The 24,085-nt window shown below is 40.5% G+C and overlaps 1 protein-coding gene across 7 annotated transcripts in view; it reads left to right on the plus strand.

Annotated features, from left to right (window-relative positions):
- Positions 1-24,085, plus strand: part of CRACD (capping protein inhibiting regulator of actin dynamics) — a 312,769-nt gene that overhangs the window by 134,797 nt on the left and 153,887 nt on the right. For 4 of the 7 annotated variants that reach the window (XM_043970772.1, XM_043970779.1, XM_043970775.1 and 1 more), the window contains exon 2: positions 3,209-3,349. The gene's annotated coding sequence lies outside the window, so the exon portion shown is untranslated. The remainder of the gene's footprint in view (positions 1-3,208; positions 3,350-24,085) is intronic. The other 3 variants (XM_043970773.1, XM_043970777.1, XM_043970776.1) reach the window with 1 other exon arrangement.

Raw genomic sequence — 24,085 nt, forward strand, 5'->3', positions numbered from 1 at the left:
ATTTTAAATTCACAAAACAAAATACATGATATTGCAAAAGAAACCAATTACATTGAAATATTATTATCAAAATTCTTTTTAAAAAGATCACAGACCCTGGATTAAAAATCCCTGCATTAAAAAGAAGGGAGTGGTCCAGTAGAGCAGGACTCTGAGGTAGGGGAGCATTGCCATAGGATCTAAGTTCCTTGAAGGCAAGGATAAGGCCTCTTTTGTCTTTGTAACCTTGGTTCCTGACTTGCCTGTAGTAGATATTTAATAACTATTTGTTGAATTGAATTGCGGAGGAGAATCCATTCCAGGAATGAACATAAGTACAGAGACAGAAGAGGAGATTGCAGTAGAATAGGTAGAAGAATATGAGTTAAGAATAAAAATGAAGGGTGAAGTCAGATTTTCGATCTTCTGACTGTCAAGTTCAGGGATTTAAACTTTTATTTGGTAAGTAATGAAGAACCACCAAAACATTTGGAATAAAGGAATGACATCATTAGGGCAATATGCTTTATTAGGACAATAATTCTAAAGGCATCTAGATGAAACAGTATATAAACAGTGAGCCTGGAAGTCAGGAAAACATGTTCAAATCCACCTTCAGAAACTTTCTGACTATGTAACTTTGGGTAAGTCATTTTAACCTCTGTTTGTCTCAGTTTCCTCAACTGTAAAATGGGGATAATAATTGCACCTACTCCCACAGAGGTGTTGTATGGATCAAATAAGATATATTTTAAAGCACTTAGCAAAGTGTACATAATACCTTGTAGGTGCTATATAAATGTCAGCTGTTATTAAGTCATGAATTAGCATTAAGAAAATCAATCAACAAATATTTAATAAGCACCTACTATGTGCAGGAGGTACAAAGACCAAAATGTGAAATAGTCCCTTCCCTCAAGGAACGCACATACTATCAGGAGAAATAACATGTACCTATATAAGTAAACACAAGCAATTTTGTGTGTATAGATGGACCTATAGTGCATAGCCAAAGACTCCATCAATTAATCAAGATGACAGATTCCTGCAGGAGCCTTTCTGAGTACTAAAGGGTTAAGTCCTCCATAGTTTGGCTTCTGGACAAGGTAGCAGGGCAGCTAATGAGGAAAAATAAAAGGAATGAAGTAACATCTGCTCCCTTCATCCACTCATATGGCTAGTGCTGTTGTTCAGTATCTTCATTACTTCTCACCTGGATAACTGGGCTCCCTAACTCGCACTACCTGCTGCCCTAACTGGCTGTCATAGCAGTATTCTATAAAAAACAACAACAAATAAACAAGCAGTTATTAGCATGTCAATCTTTTGCTTAAAAAGTTCTAGTGGCTCCTTGTTGCCTCTGGAATCATATACAGACTCATGTTTAGAATTTAGAATCCTTCACAATCTGACTCAAGCTTAGCTTTCCAGGATTAGTTACAATCCTCCCCTTCTGTGGTTCACTCAAACTGCCCTTCTAGAGCAGCTCATTAAAGAAATGGTTGGTGAACATCTAGCAGAGAAAATGTCAAATAGAAAGAGACAGCATGACTTCCTTCTTCAAGAACAGATAACACCATACTACCTCTATTACCTTTTGAACAGGATTACTAAACTAGTGGATGGGGAGAATCTTGTAGCTATAGTTTACCTATGTTTTAGCACAGTTTTTGATATAGCATCTGATACTATTCTCATGGAAAAGACAGAGATGGATAGATTAGAAACTAACACAGTTGGGATTCAGAATGGGTTGGATAGCCAGATTCAAAGAGTAATAGTTCATGGTTCAATATTAGTGGGTCGGGAGGTCTCCAATGAATTACCCCAAGGATCTGTGCTGGGCTCAGGGCTACTTAATATTTTTATCAATGACTTGAATAAGATATAGATGGTATCCTGATCAAATTTGAAGATGATACCAAGGTAGCAAGAATAGCTAGCATAGTAGATGACAGTGTTTGGAGCTAAAAGTATTTTGACAGGGTAAAGGATTGGGCTGAATAGAATAAGACGAAATTCACTAAGGATAAATGTAGTCTTTTACTTGGGTACATAAAACTTTATAAATATAAGATGTAGAAGCATAGAGAGACAGAAACTTCTGGAAAAAAGATCTGGGTGTTTCAGTGGACTGAAATATGAATCAGAAATTCGATGCAGCTACCCCAAAAATTAATGTGATCTTGGGATATACTAAAAGGCACTTGGCTTCCAGGATTAAGGGAAGGTGATAGTCAGGCTAAATTCTTGTCCTCATTAGACCTCAGCTAGAATACTGACTCAGTTCTGGGTGAAGGTTGGAGAAAGGTGGGGAGGGATGGAAAGAGGGAATGCCAACTCTGTATTTTCTAAGGTTATGCCAGTGGAACATGGTCCCTGGCAGGTTCTACTAACCTGGAAGGGTTTTGAGTTTGTACAGTAACAATCTGTCTTCCTTCCAAGGACTAGCCTAGCTAAATTAAAGGGGAGAGGAAGAAGTGGTAGGGGATCAAGGGGAAGAAAATAAATGTTTGTTGATTTAAAAATATAAAATGAAAAAAAAAACAACTCTTTAAATTATTTTTATATACTATATTCCTTTACTAGATTGTTAGCCCTGTGAGGGCAGGGATCATGTCTTATCTAAACTTTGGCTCATAGGATCATAGATCTAGCATTATAAAGGACCTTAGAATCTATCTAGTACAATGCCCTTTATTTTATAGATGAGAAAACTGAGGTGCAGGAAAGTTGTCACTTGCCCAGTACCACATTGCTAGACATTTTCAGGGACAAGATTCAAACCCAGGTCATACAATTCTAGTGCCAGTGCTTTTTTGATGGTACAACACTTCAGCACCTATTATGCAGTGCTCTTCATGCAGTAGGTGCTTAATAAACATTAGTTTCATTTAACAGAATTGAATTAGAAGTACATATATAGAAATTTTTATAAGCCAATTTACAGGTAGTAGCATTTATTTTTTTCATGTAACAAATGCACAGAACAGACCCAGGCTGATGAATGTAAAATTACACTGTACGGTGGCTGTCCTCTTTTCTGCAGCTAATTTTAGGAGAATGCTCATAAGGACCTCTGTCTGATATCCTACAAATGGTTTTCTGCAATCAATAGTGGTATTATTTATGCATTTACCATGAAAGAGAAATAAGAGTATTCTTGAAGGCTTTCCGTAAGAAGAATTGGAAAGATCAAATTTTCTCTTGTTTGTTTTTTTTTTCTCAGCAGTACAAAATAAGAGGCAAACCTCAGCAGTGCTCCCCATTTCTTGACACCAGAGCTGGAAACGACCATTTTCAGAAATAAAACTTTGGTGCAGCAGTGTGTGGATAACAATAAAAGGACTGCCTGATTCTTGAGGAAAAGGTAAGCCTTTTTTGGTGGGGGGGAGGGCAGTCAGGTGGAGATATGTAGTATAGAAAAAGATTTCTCCAAGCTTCACGTTTGCTTTCCTACCCTCATGACTGATTCTTGAGTCCACTTCATCTTTCTCTGTTGCTGGTTTAACAGATGGAAAATTCAGGATTCAAGGGAGAAATGGCCGGTGGCATTTCAAAAAATGAGAAAATATAAGTTTTCAATACCTATGGTTAACTAGTAGTGATCAATACTTTGAACTTCTAAAAATCTCAAAGAATGTTTAGTAGCCTTGGGAAGTAAAGCCAATCTTGGTCATGTTCATTCATAAGCTTTGTTTTTTGTTTTGTTTTGTTTTGGTTTTTTTTGGTGAGGCAATTGGGGTTAAGTGACTTGCCCAGGGTCACACAGCTAGTGAGTGTTAAGTGTCTGAGGCTGGATTTGAACTGGGGTCCTCCTGACTCCAAGGCCGGTGATCTATTCACTGTGCCACCAGCTGCCCCCATTCATAAACTTTGAATAGTAAGAACTAGATGTTGAAGGACTAACTCTTCTCTCTGTCCTCTTGGACAAAAGTACAACCTCCCTCCTGATCTTGCACAGCTTCCTCTTCAGAAGTCAGGATAAATGAGAGTTGGTGTCTGGATTAGAGGAGAGTGGGCAGAGGTGAGAGTGGGACCCTGACTATGGCATCTTGCTGTTGAAGCGATGATCATAGGCATGGAGGGTACCTCCCTAGACTCAGGAATAGGGTTTTTATAAGGCCAGGCCACATCTAAGGCACAGTCACTATGACATGGCTTGTGGTTAGTTAACACTTCTTCCCAAGATGTACCATATTTCAGTCTATGGGGGAAAAAGGACCATTTCATACCTAATCTAACCCTTAATGTATGACATTTCATCCCATTCCATAACAAAGATAAGGGACAGATGCCTTTTCCCTCTGTTAGGAATTTTCCAGGGAAATAGTGTTGTGAATTTTGTAGAACATTTTGTTCCAAGGCCACATGGTCTCATCTCACACAACACAGAAAAAAATATATATAGCCATCTGAGTCATTTGGTGTGTCGTAGAACTGGGAGGTTTGACAAACATTTAACATTTTTAATTTTCTTAATGTATTTTAAGGAATTATTTTAAATCTGGAGTTCATTTAGTCACTTGTTGGGCTATGAGTCTCAGCCAGGACTTTGTTGAGAGTTTGACTTCTGTTTAGTGAAGTAGAATCATGGAGGACCCAGGCTGGCAAGAGCCAAGTAGCAAATACAATGTTACCCACCAGTGATGGCTGGAATAAAGGCTGAACAACAACAATCTCCCTAACTCTGGATAGTTGTTACTTAGCAAACTTTGTATTTTCCTGTGGCTTCTCAAAACTCTTCATCACTATTCTAAACATGACCACTCAGGCTCTTCAGTTTTCTCTTAGTTTCTTACTGAGTCGCTATTTGTCTTCCTTCTCTGCCCCTCACCCCTTTTTTGTTTTTCTTATTGACATAATTTCCTTCCTTAAGTCCTGGAAACATATCTGCCAATAAGCACAATCTAAAAGGTATCCCTATTCCTAATGTCATTTGGGTCTTAGCCATTTCTTTTTGCACCACTTAATTTCTTGTTCCTTTTAACTGGAACTTTTTAGTGCCCTAATCATGCCCCGCATGGTACTTGCATTCCATTTGTATTCTCCTAACATAAGACGATGATTTCCAAGGATGAATGCCCTTTTGGAGTAGTTTTCATGGCTGCTCACTCTAGGAGGTCCCACCTCCTTAAACACTGCTGCTTTCCTCCTCCAGTCCTTTCTTTCCTAATTAGGATATTTCCATATTTTCCAAAGTGTCCTTATTTCCCCCATCTTTCTATACCCCACCATCCCAGGAAATATTTGTGCAAGAGTCACTTGCCTTTATGTAGTGATTTGGGAGGCAGAGTGGTAGTAGAAGAGAGAGGACTACTAGCCTTGAAGTAAAAAAGACCTTGGGTTCAAGTTCTGTTTGACACAAACTTAGCTGTATGACACACAGCAAATCACTTAGCCCCTTGGTGTCCCATTAAGCTCTCTGTTCTGGTAGAAACAAGATGTCAGTCTCCTTTGATGAAGGGAGTTTTTTCACCAGAACTTCACTGGTGAAATCTTAAGTATAGTGTGTGTGTGTGTGTGTGTGTGTGTGTGCGCGCGCGCGCATATTATGCAGTAGAAAGAGCCCCCAGACCTGGAGTCAGGAAGATCTAAATTCAAATCTAGCCTTAGACATTTATTAGTTGTGTACTCCCCAGGACAAGACACTTAACCTTTCTGCCCCAGTCTTCTCATCTTTAAAGTGAGTTGTTGTGAAGATAAATTGAGATAATGTATTTTGCAAACCCAAGCATTATATAAATACTAGCTATAATTTTTTAGGGCAGCTAGATGGCACGCACAAGTTAGGAAGACCTGAATTCAAATTCTACCTTGGATAACTTTCTAGCTATGGGACCTTAGACAAGTCAATTAACTTTGATTTGCCTCAGTTTCCTCATCTGTAAAATGGAGTTAATAAGAGGCCCTACAGCCCAGAGTTGTGAGGGCAAAATGAAATTTTTGTAAAGCATTTTGCAAACCTTAAAGAGCTACATAAACGCTAGCTATTGTTATTATATACATACACATATATATAGTATATACATATATACAGAGAGGCACATATACCACTCTTTATTCTTATTTATATTTATATGTTGCTTTAAGTTTGCAAAGCACTTTACATGCCACTATCTCATTTGAGCCCTACTACAATCCTATGAAGTTAATTGCTACAGGTATCATTATTATCCCATTTTACAGATGAGGAAACTCAATCTCAAAGAGGTTAAGTGATGTACTTGCTCATGGTCATACAGCTAACAAGCATCAGAGGCAGAATTGGAGTCTGGATCTCTCTTGATGCCAAGTCCAGGATTCTTTCTACTACTATAACACCATTTGTTTTTTCCAAGGAAGGAGAGCTGTCTCTCATAGATTGTAAAATATCAAACCCTACTTTCTTTCATTCACTGTTCTAACATCCTGGGACATCTAAACAAGGGCTTCAGTAAGCACCACAGGATTCTGGGTTTGTCCTTTCCCTCCTTATCCTAATCTCCAGCATAGGACACTGATAAAATGGTGACCAGTATTATGATAGGTTGCAAGGGACCTCGAAGGCCAGCATTTTACAGATGAGAAAAAACGAAGCCCAGAGAGATGAAGTAAATTGCTCAGTCACAAAGCTAATGAGTATAAGAGGTAGGATTTGAACCCAGGTTTTCCTACTCCTTGCCTTATTGCCTCTTATTTTTATTGTCATCGTTCAGTCATTTCAGTCGTGTCTAACTCTTCATGACTCCATTTGGGGTTTTCTTCGAAGAGACACTGGAGTGGTTTGATATTTCCTTCTCCAACCCATTTTATAGATGAGGAAACTGAGCCAAACAGGGTGAACTGAGTTGTCCAGGGTCACACAGCTAGTAAACGTCAGGTTGGATTTGAACTCGGGTTTTCTGACTCCAGGCCAGGCACGCTATCCACTGCACCACCTGTCTGCCCATTGCCTCTCATACTACCCCTTTATTTTATAGATGAGGACATTGAAGCCCAGAGATATTTAGTGACTTGTCAGAAGTCACACAGGTAATGAGGAACAGAGCCAGGATTTTAATTCAGGACTTATGATTTCCGAGTCAGTTGCTGTCCTTTCCATGCTGCCCCTTTGTTGAGTTTCCAAGCAGTTTAGGGCCAGTCATTTTCATAATAAGGGTTCCTCAAATTTTTGTGTCAGAGGCTAATTCAAAGCCTCTCAGCCCCTGGGTACTGATGATAAGCTCACCCACATCACCACAGCTAGAACATGAATAAAATGCAGGCAAACAGAATCCTCCCTATTTCCCAGAAGTGGGAGGTTGTCTTGGCAAGGTACCAGAAACAACCATATGTCATTCATTTTGCTGTTGAGGGTTGCAATTCATTTATTTTTCAATCTTTTCTTATTGTTACACTCGAAGGGCCCCAGACGATCCATGGAGTTCCTGACAACTCTCTCTAATTAGAGCTTCTGCAGGAACACCTGTTCAGGACCCCCATTTTCCTTTTGGCCAGGAATAAGTTCCTCTCCCTTAGAAGGAGAACAATTCCAAATTGAGGTGCTGCCTTGACATGGAAACGTGTTTTGCATGGCTACACGTGTATAACCTTTGTCAAATTGCTTGCCTTCTTGATGGGGCGGGGGAAGGAAGGAGGACAAGAGAACTTGCAACTCAAAATTTGGGAAAAAAAAAGGTTAAAAATGGGCAGCTAGGTGGCACAGTAGATAGAGCACTGGCCCTGGAGTCAGGAGTACCTGAGTTCAAATCTGGCCTCAGACACTTAACACTTACTAGCTGTGTGACCCTGGGCAAGTCACTTAACCCCAATTGTTTCACTAAAAAATAAATAAATACATAAATACATAAATAAAATTGTTTTAGCATGTAATTGGAGAAAAATTATGAAATTGGGAGGAAAAAAACTTTTGGAGATGTCTGTTTCTCCAGGATGTTGAAGAATGAAAACTTGCTGACCTGATCCAGTATATGTTCTCACATTCAGCACGGTGCCTCAGGCTGCCTCATCCCACCCTCTCCTCACCTTATGGGTCCAATGAGTTTAGAATGGCAGGTCATTTCATCGCCCCAATAAAGCTATAATTGATTTTTTGGCATCGGGGCAGATGGAGAGTATACGGAAATCATAAGAAACAAAGGATAATCTTTCCCAAGGGAGTCAGACGTGATGCCAGCTATGTGAAAGCTGAAAATTTGAGTAGTTTTCTTAGTCATCTCTTCTTGGAGACAACCTGTCCCCTCCTCCCTCCCCTCTGCTAATAAAACACAGGCCTGCCTCTCAGAGAGTGCTTTTGGAAGGAGATGGTGAAGGGTTGAAATGGGACTCCTCTCCCCATCTGCCAGATGGAAGCCTGGATGAGATGCGGAGATGAAGCTGGCAGAGAAATGGGGAGCAGGATGGCAAACTGGGGTCTGACAGGACTGGAATTTGAGATCAAGCCTTTTGTGGCAGCGAGATGAAAGAGCAGCCTGGTCTGAAGGTTACAGCCCAGCCACTAGGCTCAGCAACTGGTTCTTTGTTGGGTTCAACCTCTCAGAGCCGCTTCTGGGTGATGGCTGGGGGAGGGGGAAGTCTTATGGTGGAGCAGCCTTGGGCTGATGGCATTCCAGCAGACAGGAGGGCCTATGCATTACTGTAAGGGGAAGAAATGAGCATTCAGATAGTATCTACCATGTGCCAGGCACTGTGCTAAAGTCTTTTACAAATATTTCATTGGATCCTCACCACAATTCTTTTCGAGATAAGTGCTATTATTATCTCCATTTTATAGTATAGGAAACTGAGACAAACAGGTTAAGTGACCAATCCAGGGTCACCTAGCCAGGAAGTATCTGAAGCTAGATTTGAACTCAAGTATTCCTGACTCCAGGTCCAGCACTCTATCCACTGTGGCACCTAGCTGACCCACTTTCCCCTACTAAATGTGTCTGCTTATTAGTTTCTCAAACCCTGATTGATACCATTATGCCTCAATTATGATGGACAGGATAGAAAAACGACCTTCTGGAGCTGCTAGGTGGCACAGTGGATAAAGCAGCAGCCCTGGATTCAGGAGGACTTGAGTTCAAATCTGGCCTCACAGACACTTGACATTTACTAGCTGTATGACCTTGGGCAAGTCACTTAACCCTCATTGCCCTGCCAAAAAAAGAAAGAAAAAGAAAAATTACCTTCTTCCTTCAGGGTACATCTCAAGGGCAGCTAGGTGGCATGGTGGATAAAGCACCAGCTCTGAAGCCAAGAGTTCAAATCAGGCCTCAGACACTTGACACTTACTAGCTGTGTGACCCTGGGCAAGTCACTTAACCCTTATTGCCCTGCCCCCCCAAAAAAAATCAAAACAGGAAACATCTCAAGAGCCTCCAAAAGTCTGCACACTCTACAACAGCAGGTCTCAGAACTCTCTTGGTCCCAGACCAAGTTATACTCTTAAAAATTAGTGAGGAGGGGGCAGCTAGGTGGCACAGTGGATAAAGCACCGGCCCTGGATTCAGGAGTACCTGAGTTCAAATCCGGCCTCAGACACTTGATACTTACTAGCTGTGTGACCCTGGGCAAGTCACTTAACCCCCATTGCCCCGCAAAAAAAAAAAAAAAAAAAATTAGTGAGGATCCTTCAAAGAGCTTTTGTTTATGTGTATAGTATCTATCAGTATTTACTATAATAGAAAATAAAATGTCTTAGTATTATTATGAAATAGGGTAACTGGTGGTACAGTGGATAGAGCGCTGGGACTGGAGACAGGAAGACCTGAGTTCAAATCCAGCCTCAGCAACTTACTAGCTGTGTGACACCCCACCCCCAGGAAAATCACTTAACCCTGTTTGCCTTAATTTCCTCATCTGTAAAATGAGCTGGAGAAGGAAATGGCAAACCACTGCAGTATCTTTGCCAAGAAAACCCCAAATGGGGTTATGAAGAATGGGACATGACTGAAATGACTGAACAACAACATTATTAGGAAAATAGTTTTGACCACATGGACCCATAGGGGTCCACAGACCAAGCTTTCTCTTCAGAAGTCTGGAAGTCCTACCCCTGAAGTCACAGGTATATTTTGACAACAGAGGTAGGGACCCAGTAAAAATGCCAACGTGTGCCAGTGGAGGGACCTTCTTGCTCTCTTTTGTTAATCATTAGCACCAAGTATATCAGACTAGCCTGTGGAAGCTTGGGCAGAGATGGGGTGAGAGGCAGGGGAGGTCAGTTTTAGTGGGGGCCTGGGAGATAGAGAGGGACAAGTGGGGAAAAGCCCTGGGTGAAGTGCTATCTGGGGATAGGTACCCCCAAGGCTGCCCTTCTAGATCCTCAGTTCTAGCTCGCCCCTGCTGGGTCTCTACCCACTCATCTGTGAAATGAAGGGGTTGGATAAAGGATTTGTCTAAGCTTCCTTCCGGCTCTCAGCCTATGATCCTAATCAGCAGGCCACGTAGGAGAGGCCCAACAAAGACAGTTTTGTCCAGGACCAGATGTGATGTTGGATAAAACCAGATGAACCTGATTTGGGAATCTCCCCAGAGGCCTTGGCCTTCTGTCACCTGCTCTGACCCAGAAAATGACTGCTCTCATTCCTCATTAGCTCTGGGCTAAGTAAGATGAGGCAGGCAGCCTTCAGGCCAGTCTTCCAGAAGGTGACAGACAGAAAGGACTTCTACTCGAGCCCCGGAAGAACTGCATCCATAACACTCCGGGGTCACAGAGCTGAGGAGGTTGCTCCCTGGGAGGGAAGCAAGGCCTTTTGTGTCTTAAAGGACCCCACATTCTCATCAAGCCCAGCCTTAAACTGTAAGCAGAAACCCTCTTTGTTGTAAGGGCTAAATGCTAGAGAAATCAAACAGCGCAAGATCCCCCACCCCCATGGCTAAAATTCCTGCCTTCTGTTCAAACCAGCTTCCAGGCTGAATTGGCTGAATTAAAGCCAGGAATTCATTTGCCAGCTCTGGTGGCAGGAGTCGTCCAAAGGGGCTCCCATGTGTGACTGACTGTTCATCTGAGCTCTGAGAGGGTTCTAGGAGGAAGCTGTGAAGAAAACGTGAAATTCCTGTAGGCGGGGCATACCTTGGTTTGCATCCTATGGGCTCCTTTTATTTTCTGTCCTAACCTGTGATTTCATACAGTTTGTAATCCTAGAGCAAGGTCTGAACCTAACTTTGTGAGGTGGGTGCTACTGTTATGCCCATCTTATAGATGAGGAAACTGAGCTTGAGGGTCACACAGCTAGTAATTGTGACAGAGATAGAATTCAAACTCAGGCCTTCTAGACTCAGGTTCAGGGCTCCATCCACCACAGCTGACAGGTTCTTCTATTAGGAGATTTGTACACAGTCACACAGCCTATATATGTTAGAGGTGAAACTTGAACCCAGATCTTCCTGAGAGTGAGCCTCTCAGGTTGACTTCGAGAAGAAAAAAAATGTTTTGTTTTTGTTTTTAAGTATTCCATGTTTTTGTTCCATCTAGGGAGTGTGGTGTCATTGGAAAGTACTGAGTTCAGGTCTTACAACTTGAGTAGCAGTGTGATCCCAGTGACTGAGTTTAGCCATGCCTCAGTTTATTCACCTGTAAAATGGGAGGGCACATTGCCTCACAGGGTTATTAAGAGGGACAAGTGAGATAATGAGTGTAAGAGTGCTCTAAAAGCAGAATGTCCTGAATAAAATCGAGCTAATAGAAAACCAGGCTTGTCAAACAAGCAGGTGACTGCAGGTTTAAAGACAGTGGAATGTCGAGAAGCCTTCAAGATTCACTTCTAGTTTCATAAATGGGAGCACAGCAGCTAGGACAGGGCCAGAGCAGCAAGCATGGCTGGATTGTCTCAGAGAAGCAGCCCCTTTGCCCCTCTGGTTCTAATGATAATGAGCTGTGAGGTTTGGTCGGGTGAGAGGAGGAAGGAAATCCTCATTCATTAAGTACCTCCTACGTGCCAGGCACTGTTGAGAATGTTATCAACATTCTCATTTGATCCTCACAACAACATGTGGGATAGGTGATATTATTACCCCCATTTTACATTTGAGCAAACTGAGGCAGAGGTTAAGAGACTTGCCCAGGGTCACACAGTAAGTTTTTGGTGTTGATTTTGAATTTAGCTCTTCATGTCTCTGAGCCCACTGCCCTATCCACCATGCCACCTAGAGGAGCCTTTGGTACAATGTGTTCTGCCCCCTCACTTGTGGTGAAACAGCAGTCAGCCTCTTCACATCAAGGCTGCTATTTATATACCTTTTAATTTCCCCTCATCGAATTATGGACAAAGAGAAAAGAGCTCCTCCCCTTCATGAATGACATTTACTCTGCCTCTCGGTAACAGCGAGTGCACATCCCCTCTGCCAAGCAGAGGTTTTGCTTCTGCCTCCACGTACCCAGGAAGATCTATGGGAAACAATATTATATTTCTTCCTGGGAAATAATTTTAGCAACATGCAAAAAGTCAGCCCCGTACTTGATTCCTTTGTAGACTAAGTATTCTCTACCAGGCTCAGCAAGAAAAATTCAGCATCTTCTTCTCTTACTAGACAGAGGTTGACATTTTGGAGAACCATTCAGTTACTCATTTTTATCCCCATTAACACTGACAACTCAAAATGTTATCCTCAGTTTAAGCTATTCAATCTACCTACACACTCCTTTCCCGGAACAAACACTGCCTTCACATTACAACAGTTGTATTTCAACTTTTACCATCCTGAACTCTTAGGAGATTTTATTTCTCCTGGAAATGAGGGGCCAAGTTATAAAGTATATTTTTAAAAGCATCATATTGTGATACAGGAAGCAGAGCTTCCCCATGAGTCCATCTCTGGGGACTTAGTTTTCTTCAGTGAAGAGTTAGGAAGAATTGATGACAGCCAGAGTTGGGTTGGTTTGGCTGTATCTGTTTGTGAGAGAATGAGGTGGCTAGAGAGGCATCTGTGGGGTAACTGGGCTGTTAGTGCCTAGCTCTGGAATGGAATGCATGCCATTGTTGGAAACTGGGGAGAAGACAAGCAGCTAAGAAAGCATGGACAGCTAGGTGGCACAGTGGATAGAGCACCGGCCCTGGATTCAGGAGGACCTGGGTTCAAATCAGGCCTCAGACACTTAACCCTTACTAGCTGTGTCACCCTGGGCAAGTCACTAAACTCTCATTGCTGTGCAAAAAGAGTGGGGAGAGGGAGAGGGAGATGGAGAAAGCACATGGAGTTTGGCACATGGTAAGGGCCTAATGATCACTTTATCTGTTTATATCTGAACTATAACTTGCTGCTCGTTAAGAATCTGGAAACGATCTTTAATAGTATGAGAACTTTTGCTCCCTTTTAGATACTACTTTGTTAGTCTTTTTAAGAAACAGAGGAGGGGCAGCTAGGTGGCGCAGTGGATAAAGCACCGGCCCTGGATTCAGGAGTACCTGAGTTCAAATCCGGCTTCAGTCACTTAACACTTACTAGCTGTGTGACCCTGGGCAAGTCACTTAACCCCAATTGCCTCACTAAAAAAACAAAACAAAACAGGAGGCATGAAAAACTTTTTTACAGGTATAAAGTGATTGTCAAACAAACCAAGTGCATGTATACATGCATGCATGCCTTTAATCCCCAGTCCCTTTCTCTACACCTTGTTGCTGAACCATTCCTAGGGCTTCAGTTGACCCCTTCATGAAGGTGACTCCCAGACCTTTATCTCTCAAAGCAAACACTCTTCTGAATTAAGACCCCATTATCTCCAACTTCCTACAGAAAGTTCCTACCTGAACTTTCTGTCTCTACCCCAATCTAACACATCTAAAAAAAAAATAAAAATTTGTTCCTCCTGTCCTTCCCTATATCTATTGGTTGCCATCACTATCTTTGGAGTTACCCAAGTTTGAAACTTTCTTTGACTCCCCTCTCTATTTCATCTTTTTCTTCTAATCAGTTGCTAAGTTCTATACATTTTCCTTTCACAATATCTCTACCACCTGTCTCCTCTTCCTCACTTATACTATTAATACTCTAGAGCTTGGGTCCTCATTGCCTCCTTAACTACTGCAAAAGCCTAGTCTTCCTTCTTCTAGTCTCTCCTTCCTTCAAATAGCTACCCAAAATAACTTTCTTTTTAAAAAATGTTTTATTTTATTCCCTAATTACATGTAGAAACAATTTTTAACTTTTTAAAAAGTTTTAAATTCCAAATTCTATGCCTCCCTCCCTTGATTCCCCATACTTTGAGACAGTAAGCAATCTGATATAGGTTATACATGTGCATGCATGTAAAACATTTCCACATTATTCCAAAATAACTTTCTTAAGGCACAGGTCTGACCGTGTTACTTTCCTGATCAAAAGCACTCTGTGGCTCCCCATTGCCACAAAAAAAAAAATATAAACTTTTGACATTTGTGGCCCTCCACAATTTGACTGTATCTCTCCTTTCCAGTCTTATTTTTGGTTTTTTGTTTTTGTTTTTTGTTTTTTGCAGGGCAATGAGGGTTAAGTGACTTGCCCAGGGTCACACAGCTAGTAAGTGTCAAGTGTCTGAGGCCGGATTTGAACTCAGGTACTCCTGAATCCAGGGCCGGTGCTTTACCACTGCGCTATCTGGCTGCCCCTCCAGTCTTATTTTAATCTACTTTTTACACACACTGTACACTGTTTCTTGATCATATGCTGCTTTCCTCTCCCTCCATTCATTTGTTTTTTTTTAGTTTATTTTACTTTTAATTTATGGAATAAAACAAACTTTTCTATAACATAGTATAATAAAAAAAAGATGATTGCACAGGAAACTACAAATCTATTATGTAAAACTTGCTATTCCTTTTAAATATACAACAAACAGGGCAGCTAGGTGGCACAGTGGATAAAACACTGGCCCTGGATTCAGGAGGACCTGAGTTCAAATGCAGCCTCAGACACTTGACACTTGACACTTACTAGCTGTGTGACCCTGGGCAAGTCACTTAACCCTCATTGCCCCACCAAAAAAAGAAAAAGAACATAAAAAGAAAGAAAGTAAATATACAACAAAGTTTGTGAACTGATTTGAAGAGCAATCTGGAATTATGCCCAAAGAGTTATTAAACTACCTGTACCCTTTGGCCCCAGCAATACCCTCCATGCATTTGTGCAGATCTTCTTCCTGGTCTAATTCTCTCCACATCTCTGCTTGTTGAAATTCTCCTCTTTCTTGATTCTTTTGGGTGACACCTCCTCTGTGGAGCCTTTCTTGATCTCTTTGACTGAAAATTATCTCTCTCCCTCCTATTTCTTATAGCACTTTGTATATACAATACCCTCCTTTGTTCTTATCACATCCTGTCTTCTGTCATCTGTACTGATTTGTGCACATACTCATTCTCCCTTCCTTAAACTCCCCACACACGCTCACACCCAATATCTTTACTTCCTTAATATGGTAGATCCTTAAGAAACATTTGATAATGGAAATATTGAGCTCAAAGGTCACTCTCCTTTATACTTCTCATTTCCCAGTTAGATTCATAACTATAAAAGTACCTGATAAAAGCTCCCACAAGACCAGGGACTCAGGCCCCAAAAGAGCAACCAGTCATTTGGGTCAGTGTCAAGTGTGATCGGAGAAACACCACAAATAACTGTATTTCCATCTGCAGTGATTTAGGGAGTTTGGGTTGACAGCAAGTTCATTATGAGACAAGTGTGATGGGGCTGCCAAAAAAGACACAGATTTCTCAAATTTATGGATGCCATAGACCTGGGAGGGATATATTTAATTCATCGAATGACAGAATCAGGTCCCCAAAAATCTTAACAACCAGGGACAATGGGCTAAATCTCACAAGATGAAATTTAACAGGAATAAATATAAAACTCTTTTGAACTGAGGTTTAAAAAATCAACTATACAAGTAAGAGACACGGCAATGTGATTAAACAACAGTTTACCTGGGGAAAAAGCTATGGTTTTAGTTTATCAAAAGCTTAATATGAATTAGCAATGTATTCTGCCACAGGCAGCCCCCAAATCTCATTTGATATGTAATTACTTTACTAGACATAGAATGTCTGGAACAAGTTTGATCCAAACCCTCTGAGTTGAGCAAATATACTGCTGCAGATGACTTAGCTTGCCTTATTGAAGGTTAATGATTTCATGGCATTAGTCTGCCATAGAGACTGCTTAGGAAAAGCAAGCACTTTATGAAAGTCTTCAAAAGTGTTTATTTTTCTGTTATTGAATGTTCTAGTATAAGATATTCATCAGGTTCTGCTTTCTTTACTCTGCATCCGCTCATATATGTTTCTCCATGTCCTTTTGAAAACTTCTATTGGCTCATTTCTTACAACACAATAGGCTTCCTTCATATTCATAAACCAGAGCTTTTAAACAGTTGCAGGCATTTTCAGATGAGGTAATTGTACTATTAGTTTTATTTGACCGTTTAACTTTGTTACAAGAGACCTCTCACAAGGCGGGAGTGATCTATAAATATTTGTAATGTAAAAACACAACAAAAAAACTGAAAAATGTTGTTTGACCACCACACACACACACAAAAACACACAACAAAGGAAAAGGAAAAGCAAACAGAATTCAAGTTAAGAAACAGCTGCTTCAAAGCACTACTACAGGGAGGATGGAGGTGTTGATTTTGCAGTTAACAAAAGGCAGAGACCCTGTGTTAATTTTTTGCTCTGGAGAACCCAAATGATAACCTGCCACATTGTAATTAGCTCTCCAGGGTGGCATACTACTAGAACTTTTGATGATCAAAAGAAAAATGTTATAGTTTTCCTTACCATATTACTAAGGAAGAATTTCTCATTATTCCTCCTTTTCTTAATCCCAAACCCTATTCTCCACAATTGGGGGTTGTGGGGGACCCCAGACTAGAGACCCATTGGAATCCCACTGATTTTAAGTCTTCCTTCATGTTGCTGTATGTGGTAATGCTGTCCAAGAGGAGCATAGTTGAAAGAGAACTTAGAAGTCACCTACTCTACCTCTCTCATCTTCATGAGGAAACTAAGTCCCAATGAGTGACTTGCCCAAGGTCACACAGAAAAACGGTAGAACCAGGATTCTAACTCAGGTCCCATGACTCTAAGTTCAATGTTCCAAATTCAGTGGCTTTTCCATTGTGGGGATTGTGTTCCATTCTTTATACTTGAATCCCCAGTGTGTAGCACGGCTCCCAGTACATAGTAGTCCCTTAGTAAATGCTTACTGATTGCTTGGTAGACTGATTGCATGACACAGTTTAAGAAGACAGAAGAAACAGGTATTTTAAAGAGACTATTATATACAAGGCACTGTACTAAGTGCTTTACAAATATTACCTCATTTCTGAATCACAACAACCTTGGGAGGTAAGTGTGACTATTATCTCCATTTTACAGATGAAGAACTGAGGCAGAGAGTGATTAAGTAACACACCCATGGCCCCACAGCTAGTAAGTACCTGAGACTGGGTTTGAACATAGGCCCAATCTCTATCCATTGATACACCTAGCTGCTTTATAAGAGACATTCACTTTCTAGTGTATAGCACTGGGGGGAGGGGAGTCATACTGAAATAGGAACAGGAACCACTAAACTACATAAAGGACCCCTGTGGCTTCATATTCACTTGGAAAACCACAGATTATCATTATCTATAATTGAATGTATTTTCATTTGTTTTGTTAAATATTTTCCAATTCCAATTTAATTTGTTTCAGGCAGGACTTGGGAATGCTGAGGACTGAGTGTTTGACACTTTTTGTGGAGAGCTTTCCAATTTTACCCATCCGATTTTAAATCTAGTTTTGATGAGTTAATTATGCCATGCTCCATATGTTTACTCTGTCAAGTGTAAAACGTAGAAGGTTGCTGACTCCAATTTCCCATCCTGGATACCCAAACCATTTATAGTATAGGGAATCTCTACAACACAGGAAGCTGTAGGCTTAATTTCCTTCTTACACTGAATCAGCATACACACACACACACACACACACACACACACACACACACACACACACCATCACCTCTCAGAGTCCAAGCCCAAGAGCTTCGTGGGGGGAGCTGTTTTTCTAACAACAGCTTACAGAATGTTTGAGAGCAACTGATCTCCCCACGAGGAATTTCTCCTGTGAAAGCTCTCCAAGACCTTTTAAACTGTATCTGAATGTGAGCCTACTGTGCATTCAGAGAAAGATAAGCTTCATCATTCTTTAATGAATTTGCTGCTTGTGCAGGGAGGTGTACTGTGCTGGTAGGACTCACTGCCCTGAATAATGTAGGCTGAAGAGTCACTCTCCTCTTAGGGAAATTGTTAAGTTACCTTTCTATGACCTTACTTCTTTTAAACACTGAGAAATATTTCAATCATGAACACATTTTAAACAAATACTGAAGAAATTATATCTGGCAGGTATGCACAGGTAACAAGAAGGTCATACAGTGCTTTTCTGAGGGAGGGAGCTGCCTTTGTCAAAATCGACTCATTTGGAAAAATCTAAAATTAACCTAAGTCCCTTCAACTTTTTATGAATTGGATTCATTTGAATAGAAGCTAAGCTTGTGACCAACTCTTTCCCCTCCCCACTTCTTTTAACCTCATTAATTTGAGAACAGAGGTTGTCAGTGAACTGCCTTTGCTCCTACTATTTCCTGTTCCAGGAATTTTCCCCAACATCTCTATCCCCATTCCCTGGATTCCTGTCTATTTTTTAAATCCCTATTCAAATGCCACCTCCTCCAGAAAGCCTTTCCTGATTCCTTGCCCTCGAAAAAAAGTTGGGGGTGGCCTCTTCCCTCTTAGATCTCACATAAGACTGTGCCTTATATCCATTTATTGTGAGTTATTCTTCTTATAATTGTTCATGCATGTATTATATCCTTCAGTATATTTCTAAACCAGGACTCCTTAAGCTTTTTCCACTCGTGACACCTTTTTGCCTGAAAAATGTTTGTGACCCCAGGTATATAGGTATATAAAATAGGCATACATAACCTTTTGCTGTTGCCAGATTTTTCACAACTCCCATATTCAGTTGCACCCCACAGTTTAAGAAGCTTTACTCTAGACTCCATGAGACTGTTTCTTCTCTCAACCCTTCCAGTACTAGCAGTGTTCTTCTCACAGTAGATGTATTTATGAAATGTCTTTTGAACTGAATTAAAATAAGGTTTAATAACAAATGGGAAGGGCATTAAATGGGAAGTATTTCATAAACTTTAGCAACAATGATGTTAAGGTCAGCACAAGCTAGGTTCAAGTCCTACCTTCATCTCTGATCCTAATCACTCACCTCTTAAGAGCCCTTTCAAGTAAACTCTCTATGCAAGATTATAAACTTCAGAAAAGCTGCAGATCCATACTAGTGCAAGGAGTTTCTTTGTCATCCGATCTCCCTGGTTGATGACCTGACTTTGTTATTCCCCTACATAATAAATGCCAGAATTGCCCTTATTGCCACTAGGATCAAGTAGAAAATAAAAATTCCTTCATTTAGGTTTTTTGTTTTGGTTTGTTTTGGTTTTTTTTTAATGAGGCAATTGGGGTTAAATGACTTGCCCAGGGTCACACAGCTAGTAAGTGTTAAGTGTCTGAGGCTGGATTTGAACTCAGGTACTCCTGAATCCAGGGCTGGTGCTCTATCCACTGTGCCACCTAGCTGCCCCTTATTTAGTTTTTAAAGTCCTCCACAAGTTTGCCTCAGTCTATCATTTCTGCCTCATTGTACATTACTCCACCTCCCAGTTTCTGCAATACAGCCAAACTATCCTCTTTTTTTCCTCATACAAGAGACTCCATTCCCATCTCCATCCCTTTGCACTGTGTCCTCAATGCATGGCTTCCTCATCTCAGCCTCATAGAATGCCTCTCTTTCTTTAAGACACAGATCAAGCCCTTTGTTTTACATGAAACTGTCCCTGATCCCTTAATTTGCTAGTGTCCTTCCTCCAGAACTACTTTGTACTTATTCTATATATAATTATAAAGTGTGTATCTCCTTCATTAGAATGTAAGCTTGGGGGGCAGCTAGGTGGCACAGTGGATAGAGCACCAGCCCTGGAGTCAGGAGTACCTGAATTCAAATCCGGCCTCAGACACTTAACACTTACTAGCTGTGTGACCCTGGGCAAGTTACTTAACCCCAATTGCTTCACTAAAAAAACAAAAACAAAACAAACAAACAAAAAGGATGTAAGCTTGGACTAGCTGTGTGACCCTGGGCAAGTCACTTAACCCCAATTGCCTCACTTAAAAAAAAAAAAAGAACATAAGCTTGGGGCAGCTGGGTGATTCAAATCCAGCCTCAGACACTCAACACTTACTAGCTGTGTGACCCTGGGCAAGTCACTTAACCCTCATTGCCCCGCAAAAAAAAGAAAAAGAAAAAGAAACAAAAAAGAATGTAAGGGGCAGCTAGGTGGCACAGTGGATAGAGCACTGGCCCTGGAGTCAGGAGGACCTGAGTTCAAATCTGGCCTCAGACACTTAACACTTACTAGCTGTGTGACCCTGGGCAAATCACTTAACCCCAATTGCCTCAAAAAAAAAAAAAAAAAAGAATGTAAGCTCATTGGGAGAAAGGCTTATTTTATTCATTGCATTTGGATGCCATAGAACTTAGCATTGTGTCCAGCAGAAATATGGTAACCCTTCCACAGTCACCCAGAAGGCCATCTGGTTGCCTAGACAGGGTAAAACCCATGTGGCCACAGCATATAAGCATGTGGTTTGCAAATCACCCACACTTACTGAGCAGTTTCTCTAGGCACAGAGCACTGTGCTAGGCACTGCTAAATGGTAAAGTAGATAGAGGGCTGGACTTGTAGTCAGGAAGGCCTAAGTTCAAATCCCACCTCAAATATTTAATAGTTGTGTGACTCTGATCAAGTCACTTAACTTTTCTCAGCCTCAGTTTTCTAATCTTTAAAATGGGAATAAAAATGGTACCTATCTCCCAGGATTATTGTCAGGATCAAATGAAACAACATGGGTAAAGTACTTTGTCAATCTTAAGGTGCTATATAAATGCTAGGTATTATTACTTATAATAAGCAATACGCAAACAAGTTATATAAACATTTATATCAAAATGTTATAGAATTAAGATGACAAAAATATCAGGCAGTCCTTTACATTGGTGATAGACTCCCTAGAAATAGAATAGGGGGCAAAAGTAGTTTGCTGATGATGATATAGTAGTAGGAAGAGAGTTTCCTCTTGCCCTCACCAATCCCCAAGCTCAGTGGCAGGGGCCAGGAAACAGCTGTATTGATCACAGAAAGTAATGGGCAGGTAATAGAGGTTAACAAGGTCATTAACAGGTTCAATGTAAAGCTACCCCGGATCCATGGCATCCCTTTATGAACTGTGAAGGAGGGTTCCCTGCCTTCACTGTTTCCAGGGCTGGCAAGCTTAACTTTTTAAAGGCTACTAGGAATCTAGCTAATCTTTGGCTAGTCAGTAGACATGTATCATTGTTCTCTATGCCAAAGAGAACTCAGTCATATTTGGTTAAGAGGATAACATGGTAGTAACTTTGTAGTAAATTTAACATGAAAGATTTTACAGTAAGTTTAACTTAAGTTAGGTATTAATACTTTATTATCTGTCATAGGCCTCTTTATGTGATTACATCAACTGAGCATAGAGGAAGCTAGCTCTCTTTCCCTCATTCAGTAAGCATACAGAGACAACATTTTAATGCCATGGGAAAAGCAATTTCAGATCTCAAATTTATGACAATCACTTGGAAGTGATGGGCTACAGAGTGGACCAAAATAGTTAGAATAGTTGACACTTGGATGGTAAATTCATGAAATGCTTTTCATGAAGAAACTCTGTGATGTAAACAGTGCAGAAAGCTGACTCCAAGAGAAATATGTTACCCAAGGTAAGTGGTAAGGACAAGACTCCAGTCCAAGATTTTAAGTGCTCTTTCTACTACACTGGATTGTTTTACTTGTGTAGAGCAATAAGGATAAGGCAAGAGAAGGAAAAGAAGAAAACATGAAGAGAATTAATATGACAGAATGTCCTCATAAAAATATTATGTGGGTGGGGCAACTAGGTGGCACAGTGGATAGAGCACCGGTCCTGGAGTCAGGAGGACCTGAGTTCAAATCTGGCCTCGGACACTTGACACTTACTAGCTGTGTGACCCTGGGCAAGTCACTTAAACCCCAATTGCCTCACTAAAAAAAATTATGTGGGTGGGATAGAGAGAAATAAGGGCAGGGTAAAGAAATTGGAAGAAGCTGAGCCAAAAATAAAACCTTGGTAAATAAGGAGGTTTTGACTTTACCACTGAATATGCCTTATCTAGTAGTTATAAACTCTTAAAGCATAGTTATGTCTTGCCAAGGCCAATTTGATGGGTCAGATCTTTGCTGAGACTCCTTAATTGTCTAGGGAAACAATAAGTTAAACAGCATTAAAAGACAGCTATTATAAATTCATTACCACACCAGTGAAAGAGGGATAGAAGCAACAAACACAGAACTTTTCATGGAAATGATGCAATGGTTAGGATTCTATTAATGATTATCAAGAAAAGAGAGAAGAAAAAAGGGAAAAAAAGAAAAGAGGGAAGAAACTGATGCAGAATGAAATAAGCAGAACCAAGAAAACAATATACACATTCACTAAACAGAAACAACAAAGAAACCGTGAATGTTCTGTTATTATAATGACCAACCTTAGCTCTGAAGAAGGGTTAAGAAAATGAACCTCCTTCCCTTCTTTGCAAAGATATGGAAGACTGTGGGCATTGAATACTGCATACATCGGATATGGGTTATGTGTGGATTCATTTTGATGTGCTGCTTTTTTTTTCTTTTTTAAGCAAATCTTTGTTATGAGGGATGGCTTGCTGGATAGGGCAAGGGGAAGAATATATTCTAAAATTAAGATGATACAAAAAGATCAATAAAAATAAGATTTTAAAAAGTCTTCAGTTCTGTCTTCTCTATTTGAAAACACAGTGGGAGAGAGAACAGTCTTTTAAAAGAAACCTTGGAAAATAGTAGGACAATGAAAAAGAAGATTGAAAAGATTGATAATAGAAAAATAAAATGAGGGAATAAATTGAACAGTCAGAAGTAGAAACAAACTATAAATATGTGTATTATGTAGATGTTTTCAGGGAAAATAATTCAGACAAAGTAGGGTGTTTAGGACATGCTGAGAAATTTTAAGGTATAACTCTGCCCAGGAAAATGAGAAGGTCTACTAGGGCTTGTCAATATAGAGAAACTGAGGTAATGGGAAACGTGTAAAGCATTGGTATATAAAATATGGCCATGTGTAAAATATGGGTCATGAATTGAGACCCAGAGTTTTAGAGTTTCCTGGGTCCCTGAAAGGTTAAGTACCTTACCCAAGGTCACACAGGGGAGGACCTTGAGCCCAGGACTTCTTGTCTGGCTCTTTATCAATAACACCAGGCTGCCTCTCATAGAAAAATGCTTAATGGGAAAAGATGGTGAAGCAAAGGTTACATAAACTTCAGAGGTCAGGGTGCTAAAACATTAAAAAGAAGACTCAGTGAAAATCTAAAAGGTAGAAATGTGGAATTGATGTAGGAGGCAAAAAGGGGTTAATAGAAAAACCTAAGACCCAAGCTTTAATTCAGATATTAGCTCCAAAAGGGAGTTAGACCCCCAGTTAATGGATAACTTATAAGTCCTCATACCAGGTTCTCATACCCACAGTGATCAGTATCCATAACGGACCAAAATGGGTCAGGTCAAAATAACAATAAAAGAAATGAAATTCTATAGAAATTCTAAAGAAACATGATTATATTTTGAAACTAGCCATGGGAATCAGAAAGAGACATGCGCAGAAAAGGTCAAATTTGTCCCCAGGTTCACCTTATGACATGTAAACCCCCAAAACACACCTCCACTGAAAAAGGTACCTGCCTCGGAGGTTGGCTTAGGACCCCAGGAGCTACAAATTAGGATAAGCCCTCCCTTGTAACACCCTGAGGTGGAGAATATTATAATGAGTAGTACAGGCCCTCCCTTGTACCTCCCCAAGGTAGAGATTATTATAATGAGACTGATAATCATTTTATCCATACTGTAAATATAACTGTCTTTCCTTTCACTATTTGAGATACCTTTCCAATATTCTTTTTCTCTCCCTGTGGTCACCCACAGTATTGCAATAAAACTT

Source organism: Dromiciops gliroides, chromosome 6 (assembly GCF_019393635.1).
Source record: "Dromiciops gliroides isolate mDroGli1 chromosome 6, mDroGli1.pri, whole genome shotgun sequence".
Taxonomy (NCBI): Eukaryota; Metazoa; Chordata; class Mammalia; order Microbiotheria; family Microbiotheriidae; genus Dromiciops; species Dromiciops gliroides.